Source organism: Ceratotherium simum, chromosome 4 (genome assembly GCF_057802395.1).
Source record: "Ceratotherium simum simum isolate JZ-2026a chromosome 4, ASM5780239v1, whole genome shotgun sequence".
Lineage (NCBI taxonomy): Eukaryota > Metazoa > Chordata > Mammalia > Perissodactyla > Rhinocerotidae > Ceratotherium > Ceratotherium simum.
Genome location: NC_141903.1, coordinates 80,571,025 through 80,591,640, shown reverse-complemented (window position 1 = coordinate 80,591,640; position 20,616 = coordinate 80,571,025). Strand labels below are relative to the sequence as shown.

Below are 20,616 nucleotides of genomic sequence, written 5' to 3'. Positions count from 1 at the left end.
GTGATCTTGTAGCAGAGTGCTTCTGGGGAGATACGTCCCCATGCACACCTGTCCCAAGCACCCTAGAGGGCAGATTTCAGTAAATCCCCAAAGACTAATTTCCATCAAGGTCTCATTGGCATGGCACCACATGAATTCTCCACCATTCAGTGAGCCACAGCTGAGCCCTCTCCAATAAAGTCTGAATCTCAGCCCTGCAGGCCTCTTCGTTGAACACTCTGGTGCTCTATCTCAGCCCTGTGGATACTGGTTGCTCCTTACACCTGCCATTCCTATATTTCTTAGAAGTATCTTTACTTCTTCTTAACCAACCTCTCATTGCTCCAATCCACTGTTATAGTTAATCACTCTTTGTATTAGCTTTCCCTGTTCAAATTATTATGTGGTTTCTCTTTCCTGATTGGACCCAGATTGATGCAACACTAAACCCCTAAGATTAAAATTCACTCTCCTCTGCCTTTAGAGGCACTTCAGAGGAAAAGACTGAAAAGTATTTAAAGAAGAGTTTTCTCTCAAATATTTTTAGTCACAATTCAAATAGGCAGCTATTCTTTTAATGCACTTGATTTTTTAGAGCAGTTTTAGATTCACAGCAAAATTGAGTGGAAAGTGCAGAGAGTTCCCATATACCGCATGCCGCACACATGTATATATATAACTATTCTAAATAGGCTTCTAAGAATAATGGTCACTTGTCTACTTGTCTATCCAATAAAATTTGTTGACAAATTTTATATTAAAAAATGAGAAGCAACTCCCAATGTATTTAAATGTTATAAAATTTTATTCTCAAACCAAAATAATGATTTTCTTCAGATGTTCATAAAAAATATGAACAATAATGCATTCAACCTTAAAATTGTTTGTTAAAAGAAATATGAACCCTACTTTTTATTTGGCAACTAAAATGATCATGGATAAGAATGCTGACTTAGCCTGATGTGGGTTTGAATCCTAGACTCACCAATGTCCCTATATCTTTAGGCAAATCACTTAACTTCTCTGTATTTCAATTTTTCTCAAATGTAAAATGGAGATAATGACATTACTTGTTTTATAGTTTAGTGATGTTTAAATGAGACGATCGATGTAAAGTTCTAAGTTAGCACAGTTTGGCAGATATAAGTTCTCAAAGACACTGTTATCATTGCTAGAACTGATAAAGATCATTTAAAACTTTAGTAAAAATTTGAAGTTTAGAATAATAAAAATTAAAGCAAAATAATTTAGAAGCAAATCATTAGGGCAAGAAAATCTAGCAAAACTATTATCATGCATGACTCTGAGTGATGGCATGTTTGGAGACTCAGTATTCTAACCAAAAATTGTATTTTAAATATAAGATATGGTCAATGTATCAGAATGAACTCCACTTGGCTTTTGCTAATTGCTTATGTGATCATTAGGGCTGAAGTATGATCTGTTATTAAATTGAAATCACGTCAGTTCTGTTTTTTAAAAGTAAATTTAAGCATGTTACCCTTTAGGCATATTCTGATTATCATGTGGTTGATTTTTTTCTAAAGAACATTCATTCAAATGTGAGAAAAACTACTATTCATATGCTGAAACTTTTCAAATTTGGAATGGCATTTTAATGGCTAATCTTCCTTTAAAACGGCTGATACAGATTGTAAGGAGACACCATTATGACCAGTGATGGTGACCCCTTAGACTATTTGGAGAAACATGCATACAGATGAACGTCGTAAAGTTGGATGATTATGGAAACCCCATTCAGAACAGTAGTTAGCAACCTAGGCAGCAAATGTGGGAGGCAAAATGATCAGGCCCGACTTTTAGGATGTTTTCAGTACATTTCAACTGTAAATAAACTAAATGGACCATAAAACTGCTAACAAAACATCTAGGTTGTCATCTTCAGCTTAGGTAACATAGATCATAATTTTAAAAATTGGTAGGCAAAGACCAAGCGTCTCCAAATAAGTAACAGGCTTGTATGTTCTGGTCTCTTTCCCACCTCTCCACAACTTTCAACCGCTGCTTCATGCTGAACGCCGCTGCCTACATTTTCAAAACGAGTACAGATTTTATGCATGTTTCTTTTCTTATTTGGTGGAATCACTTCCTATTTTGACAATTCAGAGTAAATGATAATGTAGCCCATTTCCCTGAAATCAAGGTCTTCATTTTGCATAACACAATGAAGTTTTTAAACAGGAAAAGGAAAAGGAAGAATTTAATTAGTGGGGAAGTTTGAAAATATACCTTAAAGAATATCCAGGAAAGGAATAAGGGCATTTGACATCCTCTAGAGATCTTTTCTATATACCCAAAGCATATGAGAAAAGCAGATGTTACCAATGGAAAGTGCAAAGTTGAGACGCTCCACAATTACCCACCAAAACCACAGAGAATGGTTCATAGCACTCAGGATATCTTCTGTCGGGAGACGTCTCTGGACATCTAAATAAATGTAGATAATCCTTCAGTACAAAGATTACGACATCAGTTCTAGGAATACATTTAGGGAACTGGTTTCTCCAAAGGAGAGGCCAAGGATGATGTTAGGCCCCCGGAATAAGCCCAAGTCAATATTAGAGTGAACCCAGATTTATTTTCAATAATTGAATCTCTCCAATTTACATTAGATTCTGTAGTCTTGAAATGACCAGGACCCGAGTGATCCAAGATTTTTTAAGAACACTTCAAACCTGACAGTCTGATACTGTCTCTTGTAAAACAAAAGAATATTGATGTAATAATTATTTCCTTGTCATATCTCAATTATCAACAGGGAGAGAAAAGGACATACGTGACTACAGCACAATAATACCTTATAGACATTATTTCCACACAAGTTGTTTCCAAAGCAAAGGATGAAAGGCAGAAAACAATGTCCAAAATGTCAGAACTGAGTATCTGAGAAGTATGGAGAAGTCAGCTCCTAACACGTATGAAAAAGAGTTGTCAAGTTTAATGATGAGGTTTTATAAGTTATGGAAAACAGTAAAGAAATAAAAGGAATCTGTTAGACTTACTTGTATTTCTTTTTTTCTCACCTAAATAAGTGGAAAATAAAGAATCATTAGAACTATTTTCTTTACATAAAAATTTTAAAACATGCAAGTTTAAATGTAATTTAATGCTATTAACAGCTTCTTTCCCTAATGTCAAAAGCAGTCTTCTTGCTCACACCCAGAACTGCCTTTTTAAAGTGTTAACCAATTATGAACATTTACTAAAACTATTTAAATATGAATAATTATCAACAATCATCATTCTACGGAATTGTTTATTAGTCAACATTCCATAATGCTTTCAAAATAGTCGTGGAAATAGCCAGATGGATGAGACTAGTCCTTACTAGAACAGGAGCAAATAAGCTAATGTTTATATTAATCGTGCCTGTTTGCATGGCTGTAATGGTGACTATTGAATGTCTACCTCTATCAGACATTGTTGTAGGTACTTATAAGTTTTATCTTGTTTGCTATTCAAAACCAGGACATTGAATAACTTGTCAAAAATTACACAACCAGTGTATCGCAGAGCCCAAATTCAAACCCAGACCCATCAGACTCTAAAGCCCATACCCATTCTCCTAAATTGCACTGCCTTCTGAGGTGACTTGTTTAACAAATGCTGAAAGAACAAGTCCTTTTTTGCATACATGTTTATCATATCTTATAAATAATGAGAATTTCCAGCGTTTTGTATGTAATAGTCAAAAAATATTTCCTGGATGAATGAATGAATGGTCAACTAACTCATATGCAGAATCAGGCAGACCATCTCTCAGCTTGCCTAGATAGATAACATATTTTTAAACATCTTCAGAGAAGGATAATCCACAGTTTCACTTAATAACCAACTTAGGCTAATTTTTAACAACAATTATTTTCAAGATCTTCAAAAAATGAATAACAAAGTATTTTACAGAGTAAAATTCCAAAACAAGTGAAGCCTGTCAGTTCAGTATGGAAGAAAATAGTGACACCATTTTTTTGGAATCTTAAAAATAAAATATAACAAAAAAAGTTGTATAGGTGAAAATATTTCTTAGAAATATGAAATTTAACATTTAATTCTTTTCTAATTAAAACCATTTGTATTTTCTTTTTCATTAAATGCAATTATCTACCCAAAGATTGTGAAACAAACAATTTTCTGAATATGTTCAGCCCTTCTGCTGATTTAGCACTCTGGTAATCTATAGTGAGTAGAAGGAGAAATTTTGAGTTCACTTATCTCACAGAATGATCCACTAATAAAGTCAAGACATTGCAATACAAACTATAAGTGTTTCAGTCATGCTGAGCCACCTAATATCAACACTTTTTTGAATCCCACAAAATTTCTCACCTTCTTTTAAAAAAAATTCATTACCCAGAATAGATTATGGTAAATAGAATCAGCTGAATTGTTGCTAAACCTAAAAAAGAAAAATATTTTCCAATGATTCACTTTTAAGTCAGCAATTTGAAAAACACTTCATACATTTCAGCCGTTGCCTGCTACACTATGCCGCAACTCAGATGTGGTCAATATCCATTACACAACTCTCTCATCCAAACGTAACATTTTGCCATTGAAGAGAAATACTCTTGATTTGTCCCCAGGGCTTTCTTCAAAGGTGGGCTGCGTCATGATACGAAGCACTCTGCACATGCTCATCCTTGAAAGTATGCTCAAATGTTCCCTCTGTGGGGACTCTCCCTGACTGCCCCTCACCCACCCTTCCAAGCAGAGCAGTCTCGATAAGGCTGGGGAGGGAAATAGGAAAAGGAGGCCGATGGAAAGCAGGCTTTGCAGACTATGCATATTTATGTGTTTATTTTTTTTAATTTTTGAAAGAGATTTTGTTACCTATTGAATGGATTATATTTTAAAAATCCATTTGTTTAAAAATAACTAAAATTAATAATATTACTTTAGTTTCAAAAATAGAAATCAAATGATAAAGATGATACCTTGGCCTATCTTTTTACCTGTCTCAGAGTTTGAAAAGTCACACTTTTAGAGATGCGGTGGGGAAGTGTTTCCCCTGAATAAAGTTTTAGTATGCTGCTGTTTTTATGTGTCAAAACAAATGAAGTTTCCTGAGATATTTCAGGGCAGGAATTATAAATTTAAAAGTGTTTTTTCCTAAGGGAGGATATAAACGGATGAAATAATTTATGATGAACTGAAGCAGTGAACACATTCCATGCAGTGCAAAAATGTCAACTTCAGAATTAATCTGAATATCACATATAAAGAAAAAAACAAGTTTACCATTAAATGATCAACTGACAACTTGAAGCAGAACATACTGAAATGTATAACATTTTATTATCATATCTATTTCTTGCAATTCAGAAAAACCATAAAGAATATCATCTAAATCTGTAATTTAATGCATAACGCTGCAACACATTTCTAAAGTAAGTTTTAAAATGAGTCAGCCTTGTGAGTCTGAGTGACATTTTGTCACCGATTTAAGGGAAAACGCTATTTCTGTTAAGATCTTATAATATATATAATAAAGGAAAACACAGTATAAGTTTAGACAAATTTGAGAATTTTATCACCTTAACATCAGGGTGTCAATGCATATGTAACCACAAATACTCCTTTCATTATGTCAGATGACAAGAAAGGTGCCTGAAAATCGTCTTATTTGTTCTGGTAAATTAAGTAACATCAGATCTAGTTTGATGTTCTTATCGTTATAGGATCTAGATGTTCAGAGTATCATGGGCTAAAACCACATTTGTAATGGCGTGAAAATGAAATATTTCAACACTGATGTTTTCCCTGAAAAGATTTATCTTCATGGTTACTCTTTTTCTGTTGGACTAGCTGGCTCATGGGTCTTATCCACAGAAAAAGAACCTGAAAAACAAGTGTCACTTTAATTAAGCAGAGCAAAACTAAAGAAACGAAGAGAGCATTAAAAACAGACAAATGTATGAGGATGGAAGTTACTTGGGAACTGTCTTCTGGTAGTTAACTCACCTGCAATTTTTTTTTTTTTTTTTTTATTGCAGTAACATTGGTTTATAACATTGCAAAAATTTCAGGTGTACATCATTGTACTTCTATTTCTGCATGGACTACATCATGTTCACCACCAAAATACTAATTACAACCCATCACCACACACATGTACCGAATTATCCCTTTCACCCTCCACCCTCCCCCCTTCCCCTCTGGTAACCACCAATCCAATCTCTGTCCCTATGTGTTTGTTTATTGTTGTTATTATCTACTACTTAATGAAGGAAATCATACGGTATTTGGCCTTCTCCCTCTGACTTATTTCACTTTGCATTATACCCTCAATGTCCATCCATGTTGTCACAAATGGCTGGATTTCGTCGTTTCTTATGGCTGAGTAGTATTCCATCGTGTATATATACCACAGCTTCTTTATCCATTCGTCCCTTGATGGGCACTTAGGTTGCTTCCAAGTCTTGGCTATTGTGAATAAGGCTGCAATGAACACAGGGGTGCATGTACCTTTGCAAATTGGTGTTTTCAAGTTCTTTGGATAAATACCCAACAGTGGAATAGCTGGATCATATGGTAGTTCTATCGTTGATTTTTTGAGGAATCTCCATACTGTTTTCCATAGTGGCTGCACCAGTTTGCACTCCCACCAGCAGTGTATGAGAGTTCCCTTCTCTCCACATCCTCTCCAACACATGTTGTTTCCTGTCTTGTTAATTATAGCCATTCTGACAGGCGTGAGATGATATCTCATCTGCAATTTTAAGGGCTAAATCTTGATTGTTCTCACAGAACAGCACAAACAGTGCACACGAATGAACGACCACAGGATGGGGCCAAAGGCGAGGACAGTTGAAACTCACTGAGCAGCAAGAGCGTGAAATAAAGGAAAAAAGAAAAGAACATTCTCAAGACATTTCATTATAGATCTTATGGAACTAATTTGATTTAGTCTTCATTGACTTTTCTTTAATCTTTGGCATTTTTACATATTATTTAAAAAGCGCTTGATTTTAAGAGGGGAGAGGAGAGCAGGAATGTCCAGCCCGGAGTGTCCCCATCAGCACAAGTCCTGCCCCAGAAAGGTTCTTGGCCTTCAAGGTTCTGTGGCTCCATCCAGGGCTCCAAGGATGGATGTCAACTTGAACAGAACGAGAGAAGCAGGCCCAGGAATAGGAAGGGTTATAGCCAATAACCCTGCTACCTTACAGCCACATTATTTTTTATTTGTCAAGATAAACTAAAAATCTATATCATTCTTTTGATACTAAAATGTTGAAAAAAGTTGTCAACAGCCTGGAGGAAACTAGTTTGCAACCTGCGTGCTTTGATATTGACAGCTCGCCCTTACACAAAAACTCCCTATGTGCCAGGGATGTGTTCTAAGTACTTATAACCTCATTTTATCCTCCTAACGAGCACTTGGAATTAAGTCCTATTTTATCCCCATTTTTAAGATGAGTAAACTGAAGCACAGACATGTCTGTAACTTGCCCGAGGTCACCCAACTGGTAAACGGCAGAGGCAGGCCTTGAACCTGGGAAGTTTGTTCCAGAGTTCACACCCTCACACACTAAGGTATTCATACAACAAAATTTCTCCTTCAAAGAGCTGGTTATAAATATTTTATTAATTGTAGAACTGAGTTAACTGTTCCTGGCTTTATACTGATATATTTCCATGTAACCATTTTTCTAAAGTCATTTTTTACAATTTGGAGAAATTCATGAGCTACCACTATTTCTAAAGGTCCCAATTTAGAAGAGGAGGTATTTTGGAAAACTTAAGGTTATTACTTATTTTTCTAAGGGTAAAACATCATTTTGGAAAAAAATATAATTTTGTGTTTCAGCTACCACATTCCATTTTGCTTTTTATTAACTTTTTTATTGTGAAGTACTGAATTATATTATTATGGCCTACTGAATTATTATCTTATTCTATATTCATATCAGGATTTATCACTATAAGTTAATTAAAATATGAAAAGGCAAAGGGGTTAGAGAATGCTCATTCCTTGTGTAGAAAATGTAGAAATTTTTGGTATGCACCATGCATACCTCAGGATGTATGGAAGGACTTTCAGCTTATTTCACTTTCACCCACCACTTTGAGAAATGGAATTTCCAGATCATTCTTTGGGGAGGGTATAATGTCAAATGGTCTTAAAATCTGCATTCAACTTAGCACCCCAACTCACCTAGTCAGTCTCCAAAAATTCTAAGAATATATATCAATATCTCCATTTCTGAACATCTTCCTCTCATTCCCAATTTGTTAAAATATAGAGTATCATCTCAGCAGTGTTTATTATGGGTTTTTGATAATGTAGTAAAATACTACATAATAATGATGTATATATGCATATTTATAGACATTTATACATGATTATATGTGATTTATATATATATATATATATACTACATAATTGGTGTGGGGTGTGTGTATGTGGTGACAAAGCAAAAACAAGCAGTGCTATTTGATAGTGACCTCAATAAACACACCCAGACTCGCTTCAGCTTTTTCTTTCTAGCTTTATTGAGATGTAATTGACATACTACATTGTGTAAGTTTAAGGTGTACAATGTGATGATTTGATACACGTACATATTGTGTAATGTTTGCCACAATACGGTTAGTTAATACTTCCTTTACCTTACGTAATTACCATTTTGTTGTTGTTGTTGTTATGGTGAGAACATTAAAACTCTACTCTCATAGCAACTTTGAAATATACAATACGGTATCGTTAACTATCATCACCACACCGTACGTTAGATCCCCAGCACGTATTCATCTTATAACTGAAACCTTGTACTCTTTGACTAACATCACCCCATTTTCCTCACCCCTCAGCCCCTCAGCCCCTAGCAACCACCATTCTACTCTCTGTTTCTATGAATTCACTGTTTTTAGATTCTACCTATAAATGAGATCACACAGTATTTGTCTTTCTCTTTCTGACTTATTTCACTTAGCATATCCCACATTTTCTCTTATCCTTTCAACTGTCCACAGACACTTAAGTTGTTTTTATGTCTTGGCTGTTGTGAATAATGCTGCAATTAACGTAGGAATGCAGTTATCTCTTCGAGATGGTGATTTTCATCTTCTTCAGATATATACCCAGAAGTGAGATTGCTGGATCATATGGTAGTTACACTTATTTTTTTGAGGAACCTCCATACTGTTTTCCATAGTGGCTGTACCAATTTACACGTAAATTGATACGGACTCTCTTAAGCTTTCATTCCAAGTTCTACAGTAAACCTCAGAGAATTCATAGACATGGGTTACTCACAAGTGGTTTTTGCTTGCCCTGGGGTTGTGTGCACTGTTTTCAGAGGGTTGACTATTCACTCCCCAATGGTTTAAGCCTGTTCCATCATATCTACAGGCCTCACCCATGTCTCCTGAATTTGGATCCACACATTTCAGAGATGTGATTGTAAGGAAGACACCTGAAAAGTCCCTCCTGGTAGAATGATCCTCCACCAAGTCCAACTCTTTCTAAAGAAACCCCTCTTGCAGAGTCCACACTTGGTTGGGAAAGAAATATCTATATTCAGTGTACACGGGAAGTAGGTCCTCCATAGCTTCTCTAGAAAGGCTATTCATTTTTCACTATTAAAGCTCCATCTATTTCTAATATTCACTGTGGGCTTACTGCTATCCTTTCTAAATATGGATTTCTGGCTCACTCAGGATCCAAAATCCTCCTACTTCTCCTTAGAATAAGTGGGAGTGATTCCTTAAAGTGCAACTACGAAGGGATGTCAAACTCTTAATGTTCCTCACTAACATAAGGTACTGGGGAATATTATTAAACCCAGACACGTGCACACAAAAGAAAATAATGCTCTGCCCTAGAATTTCCACTCCCTCCCCTACCCCATGCAGTTTCAGCTAGCAGAAAGCTGGGCATTTTTCTTGTGCTAAAATCTAAATATTTGAGTCACCCCTACTACCTTCTCCTCTGACCTGACTGTTGTCAGCACTAAAGGGTAAGTGAGAAGAAGTTTGAGGAAGTCATTAAAAACTCATAGACTTTCAGACCCTCGGTTGATTTTCTTCCAGCTGAGCCGGGACCATGGAGACGCAGTGAACAGCATTGGACAGGAAGCTAGGCTTAGCTAGGTAGCACAGAGGTCTTAGGTAAAGCAAACAAACCAGGGCTTTGTGAGGTGACAAAAAGGAAATGAGCAAAGTCACACCCGAAGCCCATCAACCAGGCAATCTAGTGAGCAGGAAACAGCCATGAGACAAATGGCTCCCATTGGTGAGAACAGCCTGCACAGGTGATCAGGAGGGAGCTAAAGTTAGATTCTGTCCTCTTGGCCACTTGGATGTATACTGATTGCCTCCAGCTGTGCTCTAAGAAAAAAGGGAATGGACTTCTTACCTTTGAACTTACAGTGACCATAGCATATGACTTGTGGAAGCTCTTTTTTAAAATAATATGAATCTGACCTTACAAAGTATTTTCTGATATGAACAGAAAAATTTTAAGTTGCTGCTAACAGTACTATTTATTTTATAAACAGAAAAAATGAAGACAACTTAAAGACTCAGCATTCTGCTCAGGATCTCTTTGTCACTTAGCAAGGATAAACCCAAGCCTTTGGAAGTTGACCACTTTTTCCTATTCTCAAAATGCAGAAGGCCTTTGTTGATAATGAGGACTATGATGGAATTTTGAACCAGAATGCTTCTTGAACACTTAATAATCTCTAAACAATAAGGAAATTACATCTAATCTAAACATTAAGGACATTACAATCTAAATGTGGAGTAAAGCAAAGAAACAGAATAATTTACAAACAAATAAAACTTACATTACAGAATATATATCTTTGCCATGGGCATTTGGGAAAGATAATTGTATGTTTGCTTTTTTTTTTTTAATAGGATTAAAAGTCTAGCTAATATTTCATGAAGGATATAGAAATATATAATTGGAGTTTAAGCAAAGGATAGTAGCCTAGACATCCTCAATCCCCAGAAACAACTTAATCAAAGAAGAGAGTTGGAGTGAGTATAGTGTATTTGGAGAGATAATAAATGAAATCAGTCTGGGCAAAGTCCACTGCATATATCAAGAAGTAATGAAAAATAAATCTATATAGATTAGATAGTCCCAGACTTGTGTATGTGGCTGAAGAACCTGAAATTGATAGGTCAAGAGGACATTACAGTTTCTGTAACTGGGGAGGACACAATGGAAGGGATGTCTTAGGAAGCTGCGCAGGTTGGAATTGGGGAAAGATGAGTTAATTCATGCATATTAGCCATAAGGCAAGGTCTATGATTCAGGCCCGTTGTCATAAGGATCTGCCCAATAGTGGGATACTTGAAAAGGAAAAGAAAGAGTGATTGAGAAACAGTGAAAAAGGAGAAAGCCCAAGTCCCTGACAGAAGGGATATAAAAGAATAACACAAACATATCAAATATAACTCCAACAATCCTTTATAAATAGGGAGGCCTATAGAATACTACTAGAAAACCATGGAAAGAAATGGAGAGGTTGAGAAAGGTGGAGAGGTTGGGGCCTTGAGTGGGGGCAGTGCACTTTGATTTATTTTTTGTATTTGCTATAACTCAAAGCAATAACTACTGGCACTCAACACTGTCTTTAGTTGGCATTAAAGGAAGAAACATTCTAGTTCTGAGGAGCTTTTAATGAAGTTGGGCAAAAATGCAAGGTAGAATGTCGTATGACACCAACACAAATAAAAATAAATGAAAAGTTGTGATAATGAGTAAATGATATTTTTATCACTGATAGCATTGAAAGTAAAGGAATACCACAGGAAGTGGGGGCAGTGGATCAAAATGTCACAAGTGGAAAGCAGGATGCTGAATCTTGAGTTATGCGTTGAGAGATTAGAGAGAGGAGGAGCTGAGGAAGAGCCAGCCCTGGCGGGAATCTGCTGAGCTGTCGGAATGCGGCCCGTGGCTGGGACGCTACACAAGTAAAAGTGATACTAAGTGACAAGAACAAGCAGTTGGAAAAAGCCTGCCTTAAAAGGAGGTTTGCAACACACGAGCTTACGATTACTAAATGGTGAGTAAAACAGAGGCAGCCTGACGTTACCGTTTCTCCTGCTCTCTAACGTAAACATCACCGTGTACTCATAACGCGTTTGCTCTGGTCCTATTCTCTGTAGGCACGGAGACTGTGTCAGCACTCTCTATTCTACTTAAAAAAAAAAAAAACTAGTAATTGTAATAAACACTTCTTGAAAAATACCGCTGGTTTGAGTTTACATTTGGAAACTTTTTAAATGAACTACAAGCAGGTAAAATTCTGCTTTTTAATCTATACAGTTCTCTGGGGGAAAGTAAGAAAAACAAAAATTAAGCTACTGTACAGACCAGCACAGAAATGAGATTCTGTTAAAAAGCAAAGGGAATGAGCCCGTGCTTCCTCAGTGGCGACGACGAGCCCTGCCAGCATGGACTGCAGCTTCAGTGCCAGCATCTCCAAGTCGACAACAGCTGCTAACCATGTGCTCTCTACCAGAGCATATCAACTCACTTTGTAAGTATTGTAGAGTGTATCACAATGTGTAGCTTAGAAAGTGCCTGGGCTCAAATCCTGGCTTCGCCACTTATGACTTCACAGACAAGAAAGGTATTTAATTGCCCTATGTTCGAATTGCCTCATCTGTGAAGTGGAGGTAACGTTATTCTCTACCTCATCCAGTTGTTAGGATTGGTTAAGATACTATGTGTAAGTCACTTAGCATATTGTCTGGCCCATAGCAAGAGCTTGTTAAGTGTTATATAATTACTAATAGGAGAATTTCTTCCTACTGCTTAGAAAAGGACTATTGTCAAATACCCTTCTTCCCAATTAACAATAGTTCTGAAATGGAGATGAGATGTGTGGTAATGAGCCCTTAGTTCTCTTTGGATGACCTTTGAGAAAGGATTGTCAGTCACTGACACTTTTAGGTTCTTTCCAATTTCCTCTTTTATTCTCGAGTAACATTTTTAGGCCTAATAGATATTTAATATTTCCTTATAGATCCTTACTATTTCCCTCATGCTCTGAGTTGTTCAGCTGTAGTATATTCCACAACACCAACTGAGCCCCTGCCATGTTCCAGGGACTGAGGCAGTGATGTGGTTTCATATATGATTTCTCTGCATAGTATCAAAACTACCGATTCCTTGGGAAGAAACCAAAAGTGAATCCAAAATTCAAAATTAGTGGTTTCAAGAACACAATTAAAAACTATGAAACTAACTTTGTGTTAGATTAACTCATATCTCTTTCATTGTCAAAGCACCAGGTAATTTATCTAGATTTTTTATAACATGTATGGAATTTCAAGTTATTATATCATAGTGCCAACAAATAGATTATTCCAATCATGTGTCCTAAACAAGCACTAATATTGTATTGTGTCAACGAATTTTGCATATGTGGAAATACAAGCCATATAGAGTCATAATTTAAGAAAGATCAAGACGTTTAGCAGTGCCCACTTTCACCATTGTAACCCTGTGCTATTGTTTGTACATAAAATTACCATTCACTAACACTTGAGAAAGCCCTTTGAGTTATTTCCAATAAAGTATTCAGTCGGAGAAGAAATGCAAAGGATTTTCAGTATATATTGAATAGTAAGTTGTAGGAACAAGAAAGTGTGGAAATGCATGCACTGTTATATTTCCTTATTAATTCCTGTCACTCAGATTACCCAAGAATTCTCTCAAACTTAATCACAAAACATATCCTGACCTTTAACAGCTAGCAGAGCTGAAATGTTAACCTTCAACGTTTTGCTAAATTCTTCTTTAAACACTTCCTCTGGAAAACACACAGCTCAAAGTGCTAAAATTGTCTCCTATAATAACCACAGCAGGATCGGAGCAAACCCGCTTTTAAAAACCAAATAAAGCCTTCCGTGGGGGTGGTTCACCACTTCCCCTTTTTTAACATGCAGAAACTAATTTAGCTGAGAAGATAAAAGCAAGAGCTGCCTACAGATGTACAAAGAAACTAAATCCTAGAACATGAAACGCCTCAGTGGCAGGGGGGTCCGGACATTTTCTGTAAGAAGAGCCTTCTCTGACTTAGAATGTCACAAATGGAAAGCAAAGAGTCTGAGATCTGTATATATTTGTATTGAAGTAGACAGAAGAGGAAGAAAAGGCACACCAAATTAGTTTCAGTGATAACTGTTTATGTATTTTCCAATTAAGTAATTATACACCCATTTTCAATTTAACGCCAATATAAAGCTATCAAGAATTCAAAACTAAAATGAGAGATTTAAACTTATTGTGATAATCATTTCGAAACATACATATAGCAGATCATTATGTTGTATACCTTAAACTTATACGTAGTTATATGTCAATCGTATCTCAATAAAACTGGAAAAATAATTTATGCTAAAAAAAAAGTAAAATGAAAGGCTGCTTTCAAACTACCAACAATATCAGGAGAGTAACAAGCTTAGATGTTCTGTCAGATGACCAAACTCGCCCCTTTCTTTCACAGAAAGAACTTGTGAAATACCATCTCTTCTATAAACCCTTCCCTCTTTCAGAAAGATGGTCATTTGATCCCATCCCGGGTGGTCTAAACATGCACATAGGATGTGACTTTCTCACTGAAAACCCCATAAAATGCATTTAGTTCGTTATTCATTTGTAACTTCCCAACTTCATGTGTTCAATCTTCTGGTTATCTAGTTGTTTATACATCTGTGGGATATATTGTGTGGACTCTGTAGATTAAAAACTGCAAGAATATTAGCCACAAACCTCCTTAGCTCAACATATTTATTTTCTAACTGTGTCCTCACATAATAAATGTTCTGTAGTTTTTAATATAATGACAAGAGTGGAGGGAAATACAAATACATATAGTGCAGATTCTGGCCATCCTTCCATGGCTTTTACTGAGAAGTTTTATTGGACTATTTGTCAATAAGAGTGTGTTGCATCAATTTTTCTAAGGATTTTTCCTTTTTTTAAAAAAAAATATGTGAGAGACAAATGCAGCAAATTCTATGCTCTAAATAAAAGAAAAAACTTGGTAAAAAATGTTGCCTTTCATCAGTGAAGCTTGCATATTTGGATGCAATTTGGCAACGTTTTTTACTCTATTATCATCACAAATTATTTTTGAAAGGTGAGACTTGAATACCAAATTAGAAGAAAATGTGCATGCAGGATTTGATCACACAAGAGCACACAGGTGTTAGGCAGAATATAAAGTAAATGATGTACATTTTCAGCACCATCCCTTTCTGAAAACTCTATATGTATCCAGCACCCCCATGCTACTTCCTGACTTCCTAGAACAGCCCAATGTTACTGATTATTATATTTTTCTTTTCTTTTCTTTTCTTTTTTTGTGAGGAAGATCAGCCCTGAGCTAACATCCATGCTAATCCTCCTCTTTTTTTGCTGAGGAAGACCTGCTCTGAGCTAACTTCTATTGCCAATCATCCTCCTTTTTTTTTTCCCCCAAAGCCCCAGTAGATAGTTGTATGTCATAGCTGCACATCCTTCTAGTTGCTGTATGTGGGACGTCGCCTCAGCATGGCTGGAGAAGCAGTGAGTCGGTGCGCGCCCAGGATCCGAACCCAGGCTGCCAGTAGCGGAGCTCGAGCACTTAACCGCTAAGCCACGGGGCCGGCCCCAGATCATTATATTTTTCTACCTCCTTCATAAAATTTTTTCTCTACTGGATTCCGTTGTATCAAAGGTTTGTCTCCTATGTAAGTATTTTATTTCTCCAGTTCTCATTCTCTAGAAACACATTTGCCTTTTAATAGGTATTTTAGGAGATAACTTCTTAAGCCAAGGGGTTTTGAAATCTTTCAAATTGTATCAACTTTCTACATTATTGATGCATCTATTTGGCTAAAGATCTATGGCTTGTCTAGATATTTTTAAACAAGTTAAAAATTGGGCAACAGCAACAACAACAATCAAGTGGTTGTTTTACATAGCTAAACAGTAACTTCAACTCTCCTGTACGCTACCCCCATAGTTTACAGCGTGACAAAAGTCAGACTATTCTCTTTGGTCTTACATTTTTACTGTCTCTGGCATTGGCTATATCAATACAAATGATGGTGGGAAAAATTAGGTAACTCTTCTTTTTGCCCCAACCTCGTCCCTTCCTCATGGTTAGAGGGAGACTTGTGGGGAAGTAAAGAACTGTCAGTGTGGACTCCTCCTTAGGCTAGAGGGGCCAGCCATTGTGTAATGTTCCTTTCTTATTCTCGTAGGCTCAAAGCAGGAAAAACCAGTTTCTCTGTGCACAAAAATAGGTCTTACGGATTTTTTAAATGGCAACAAATTCCTTTCCTCCCCACATCCACAGCTTTGCCACATAACTTGATCCTCCCATCACTAGGTAGAATGTATTTCTCTACCCCTTGAATCTGAATTGGTCATGTGACTTGCATTGCTCAATGGTATTTTAGCAAATGTGACACAAGCAGAGGGTTGAAAGTGCTTTGCACTTTGGGACTTGCCTTCTTGTTGCTCTGGGAACCCTTCAGCTGCCACATGAATAAGCCCCACTAAATAAGCCAGTTGAATGATGTGAGCAGGTGTGTGGATGATGTGAGCAGGTGTGTGGATGATGTGAGGAGGTGTGCTGCATGATGTGAGCAGATGTGCTGAATGATGTGAGCAGGTGTGCTGCATGATGTGAGCAGGTATGTAGATGATGTGAGCAGGTATGTGGATGACATGAGCAGATGTCCTAGATGATGAGAGACACATAGCCCAGGCAGTCCTGTCACCCCAGCTAACAATGGGACAACCACCTGACATGTGAATGAGGCCATCATGAACTGTGCCCAGTTGAGTTACCAGCTGACAGCAGATACAAGAGTGAGACATAATCAGCTACAATCAGGAGCAAAATGGTCATATAACTCCAGTCCAAATCACCAACACAGAACCGTAAGCTTAATAAACAGTTGCTGTTTTAAGCCATTAAGTTTTGGTGTGGTTTGTAACTCAGTAAAAGCTTACTGATAAGCTAACTCCATGGGAAGGAAAATAGGACTCATTTATTAAGGAAACATTTCATTTCTCAGTATGGCTTTGGACTTTGCTATTCCTGAAAATTAATATTTGTCTTTGGGAGAGGTGCATATGTTTGCCCTTAGTATGTTATAGTGTAATAAATGTATCTGCAGTTTACGTTGGTTCAATCATCCAAAGGGTAAGAAAACCAGGGACAACAGTAAGGGCTTAGGTTTCAACTATGTCTCTGACCACCCTAAGAACCCTAGAAGCTCTTTTCCAGATGAAGACCTCAGCCTGGACGAATGTAGGGAGAAATGAGTTGGTCATTTCTGCAAAGAGATCATTTGCAGATGATCCCACACAGAGAGTGGGATCATTCCTGCAAAAGGGGTGGTAAATAATGAGAGAGGTGATTGGAGATTATCACAGAGAACTGAATAAGATGCTAGAAAGAGGGCAAGTATCTCAGGGAAGTAAAATCAACTAGGACTATGGAAGTGGAATCAACTAGGACTTGGGAAACTCACGTGGGATCATCTTAGGAAGGGCCTAAATTACTTAGGTACTTTCTCTCTGGTCCTCTTGGGAAAGTCCTATTATTGAATTTTTTAAATATTTCTTATCCTACCTTATAATTCCCTTTTGAAATGGTTCCATATGTACAATAAAACAAATTTTGTCAATTTTCCCAGCCTGGTGTGGTAACTTCGAGAAGACTACCAGGAGCATCTGGGGAAAAAATGCATGACCCTAAAGAGGACTGAAGAGAGACGGCTGGACTGAATGTCATCTCCACCCGTCCTCCACCGTAACAGTAGAGGAAGCTGACTTCTGAAAGAAGGTAGGAAGATACCCGGGTTTCAATACCTAGAAATAGATAAAGGTGCCTGAGGTCCAGAATTATTCAGAAAGTGCTAGATAAACAAAATCTCTTTTAAGTGGGTTCCAATTGTACATCTTTTTCTCCTGAAATAATCAATTTGAAATGATTCCTGGTTACAAGATAGAAAGATTAATGGGAATGAAATACTAAACCAGTATGTAGCTAATTTCATCTTCTTTTGAACTACCTTAAGTAATTGTCCCCTCTTCTCCTGAAATACTATTTTCTTTCTTGTAGTGTAGTTATTTCTGAACACATATTATACCTTCTGGTGCACTGCAAGCTATTCAAAAGGAAGAGTCACGAGCTAGCTGTTAACAAATACCCCAAGCACACAGAACTACACGTTATTTGAGTTCAATATTCTTTCGATTTATTTTAATGAATAGATCAGTGAATAAATTTCTGAATATTTACACAATCCACAAATACCTAAATAAATGAATTAGATTAATGAGTAAAATGATTTTACTTCAAGAGTGAAGAGAGCTATTGAAGGGTTCTGGGTATAGTGAGTAAAACCTAGAAAAAATGACATAACAAGTGGCTTGTTAAAATAGGTCTCAAACAAATAGGTCTTAGTCGGGTGCCATTAGTTCAGAAAAAAATCACACAGACATCTGGCTTAATCGCTTCTGGCTTATGAACATTATTTACTTTAGTAAGGAAAAAATATCCACCTTTAAAAACAGTAATTTTTAAATATCTCTCCAATGTTAATTTAAAGGCATTCGTGTTTATTTAATTTTCTACACTAAATATAACATTCCCAGGACAAGAAGGAACCAGGAGGCACTATGTTGTAAAACAGAGACAAGGCTAGGCTGTTTTGAAAGGATAATGAGGAATAGTTTCCACATAGGTGTCAATTTAATTTACTTGATGGAAATGTGCTACTTTAATTCTCACCTTTCCTCCTCTTTGGACATTCTTGCTCCATCCTTCTTCATGCTTCGGGAAAAATCCAAGCACATCACAAGATTATTAGGAAGGGTTCTGAAAATTCACACCTCTGAACAAGACGGGAGAGAATCTTTCACAGTCTAAATATATAAGAATCTGAATTAAGTCATTTAAAAATACATACATGGCAGTCATTTCAAGTTCTCTAGAATGATAGCATAATCTAAATTATCTCTTTCAAACAATCTGTAAACAAAATACAGGAATTGGTTGGTGCTTATGCATTTCCCTGTCTCTCTGAAATTACAACCTCCAAACCTTCTGATTTTGTCCCAGTAAGATAAATTCAACGACCTCATCTCTTGCCTTTGGCATTAATTTGAGAAATGACTCAGACACCTTCTCAAACATATAGACCTTTCTAAAATGGCACAAGGCAGATGTAAATGGGTACAATTTCAAAGCTGAGCAAAAAAGATTAAATGTTCATCCTACAGATTGAACATCTAAAGAGATTTTAGGGTAAGTCCCCTTTGAAATTCTGCCCTTGAGAGAGAATTCACTTTTCATCACACATTTAGATTTTCATTTCATTTTTGCTACTTTCACAGAGCATTCTGAAACTATTTCTCTTCTTGTGGTTGCACTTTAACACTAGATCTAATAGCAGAAACCACTTTTTTTCCCCTTATCTTAAATATGAGCACAATCTGAATAAGTTAATCTTATTTCCCTCCTGTTATAGAAGTTCAGCCCTAGCATCTATAAACAGATTTCCAAGTTATCTCTCCCATATTTAGATTTGAACAGTTCATCTTTCACAAATACAGATTTGAAAATCATTCTCACAAATCCCTTAGAGAAGCCTATTACATTTCATTTTGAATGACTGCAGCTTGTTGGAACAGCAAGCAGTAAGACTCCACACATTTGCATATACACTGAAAAATTATATAATCTGAAAATTCTATTTTACTGGCAATTTAGTTACACATTATACCACATTGCTTCTGCTGGAACTACAGAATGTAGCCTTTCTAAAATGCTGAATTTTTCTGAAATAATGTTTTTAGGTAATAGCTGTAACATTTTCAATAATACTAGCCATAGTCTAGCACCTAGCCCTTTGCTATCTAAGAAAGACCACAATTTCTCCCAAAGAGTCTTTAATGAAATTAGCTATAATTGCCACAGAAGAGAGAAAAGGAAAAAAAAAAATAAGAAAGGAAAGAAGATAAGAAAATGAAAGAACAGAACAGTAAAAGAGAGAAATAAAGAATTCTCTCCTGGCTTAATGGTGTAAGAACAGTACTGAATTCCCAGCTGAGGCTTCCCTGAAAGTGAACACAGAACAAAGAAACAAAAAACTTTTCTATACAAACATCTCTTAAATATGTCTCTGAAGTGGAAAGTAAAGACCACAAAAGTAGAAACTATAACTATAACCAATCACAGAATCACAGGCTGCCTCGTCTATATTAAAAGCATTGACTGAGCACACTGTAGACTTGCAATTGTCTTAACAGACATCTATGAAAGGGAGTATTATTTCAGGATGGTTTATGATCAAAAATTCCGGTTAGCTGATGAGTTATTTCGCACAGGAAAATCATATCTAAAATCTGTAGACATTAAAAGTCAATAGTATCATCTATAACAAAGATGATCTGCAGAGTCAGATCTTAAAATAAGATTTATGCCCCTGTGGTTAATGAGGTGGGAAAAAAAAGATTTAAATTAAAAAAAAAATTTTTTTTATAACAAAATTTGCAACAGCTTGAATCTCAACTGAAAGATCTGGAATTTATGTAGAGTTCCCCAAAGGGTATTTAGTTGATCTGTTGCTTTTGATACATGGCCT

General features: G+C 36.4%; 1 long non-coding RNA gene across 6 annotated transcripts in view; it reads left to right on the top strand.

Moving 5' to 3' along the window:
* Positions 1–20,616, top strand: part of LOC147917348 (uncharacterized) — a 63,016-nt gene that overhangs the window by 16,610 nt on the left and 25,790 nt on the right. For 3 of the 6 annotated variants that reach the window (XR_015552028.1, XR_015552025.1, XR_015552026.1), the window contains exons 4-7: positions 11,742–12,020; positions 12,284–12,497; positions 15,452–15,699; positions 17,662–17,810. This is a non-coding gene — a long non-coding RNA (uncharacterized LOC147917348). The remainder of the gene's footprint in view (positions 1–11,741; positions 12,021–12,283; positions 12,498–15,451; positions 15,700–17,661; positions 17,811–20,616) is intronic. The other 3 variants (XR_015552030.1, XR_015552027.1, XR_015552029.1) reach the window with 2 other exon arrangements.